Raw genomic sequence first — 1,788 nt, 5'->3', positions numbered from 1 at the left:
AAGACCAGCCTGGTCTACAAAACAAGTTTCAGGATAACTAGGGCAGTTACACAGAGAAACCCTGTTTCAAAAAACAGACAACCCAGCATCTGAGCCACAGGGGCAGGAGAATCAGAAGTGTTTTTTTCTTTAGGGGGACTGGGAGGCGGGGGTTGGTCCTTGGTCACACAGAAGAAGCTCAAGGTCATCCTTGGTCACGTACTGAGTTCAAAAGCAACCTCGGCTGTGAGAGACCAGGTCTTAAATGTGGGTGTGTTAGGTGGGATGTGAGCTCGAGCCACGTCTTCTTGGGAGGTCAGAGGATAACTCAGGGTTAGGCTCTCTCTGCCTGCTGCGTGGATCCTAGTATTGAACTAGATATCAGACTTGGTGGCGTGTACCTTTAATCACTGAGTTACCTATCTCTCCACGCCCTGTCCCTACTCTCTCCTCTGTCTTAGAAAACAACAAGAGGAACAGGAAGCTCCTTGACTATAGCTGCTTTGAGAAACTGCAGTATTACACAGAGAATTTTTTTTTTTCACACCTCCTCCCTTGGGTGGAGTATGCTTCCTTGCCTGGTCGCTTGTTTGGGCTTGGCCATGAGACAATTGGCCACTGGAATGTTTGTGGTTCTGGCTCCTGGAAGGAGCTTCAGGGAGCTTTCACTATTGCTCTTACTTTTCTGCCGTCCATCCTTGAAGAATATGGCTGACTAGCCCCTGGGCTAAAGAGATGTGGACACGTGGAGCAATCCTAGTCCAGACTGCTTCTGAACCCTCTTGATCCAGCCCAACCAGGCAGAGTGACTGGCCAGCCCACAGCCTGAAGCCTGACAATTATAGCCCTTGAGAGAGAGAGAAAAAAAAAAAAAAGAGTTCCTAACCAGCAAATGTCAGGTGGCTGTTGTGCTAGTTACTTTTCTATTGCTGTGTCAAAACATCTTGGCCGAGTAGGGCAGTGGTGATGCACACCTTTAATTCTAGCACTTGGGAGGCAGAAGCAGGAGGATCTCTGTGAGTTCCAGGCTAGCTTGGTCTATAGAGCTAGTTCCAGGACAAGAAGAGCTGCATAGCAAAAACCCTGTCTTGAAACACAAGCAAAAAAGACTTAAACTTCTATTAATTTTTATTTGGGGATTTTTTTTTCCTTTGCTTTGGTTTGCTTTGAGGCAGGGTCTCAGCCAGGCTGCCTGTAAACTTGCTATATAGTGAAGAGGGTGACCTGAATTGCATCCTCCTGCCTCAGCTTCTGTAGTGCTACCATATCCAATTCAAGTGTAACCTTAAATGTTACCTTCCTAAGAATGAAGGATCCTGATAGAGCCTTGACCCTAATACAAGGTTGTCTTCCTAGCAATAGTTCAGCCTCCGTAGCTTAGCTACAGTTACAAAGAATCACTCTTTGTTCTTCTCATTCACAGGCGTCATACCCACCAGGGGGGCAAAGGAAATCTAAGAGATTTGCTGCCTTAACCCCTGCCTCCTAGGGTGCTTGTACCTGGGAAGAACTCAGTGATTGTTCCTAGAGTGACTGATAGAGACGAGTTCATGTCTGGACCCTAGAGAGCTGGCTCAGTGTTTAAAAGTGTATAGTTCTTGCAGAGGACCCAAGTTCAGTTCCCCAGGTGGATCACAAACACAACTAACTCCAGCTCCAGGGGAATCTAAGGCTTCTGGCCTCTGAGTGCCAGCTCACACATACCTGTACACATAATTAAAGATAATAAAATATGGGGCTAGAGAGATCCCTCCCCAGTTAAGAAGGCTGACTGCTCTTCCAGAGGTCCTGAGTTCAGTTCCCAGCAAC

Source organism: Microtus ochrogaster, chromosome 10 (assembly GCF_000317375.1).
Source record: "Microtus ochrogaster isolate Prairie Vole_2 chromosome 10, MicOch1.0, whole genome shotgun sequence".
Classification (NCBI taxonomy): domain Eukaryota; kingdom Metazoa; phylum Chordata; class Mammalia; order Rodentia; family Cricetidae; genus Microtus; species Microtus ochrogaster.
This window is presented reverse-complemented; position numbering follows the sequence as displayed.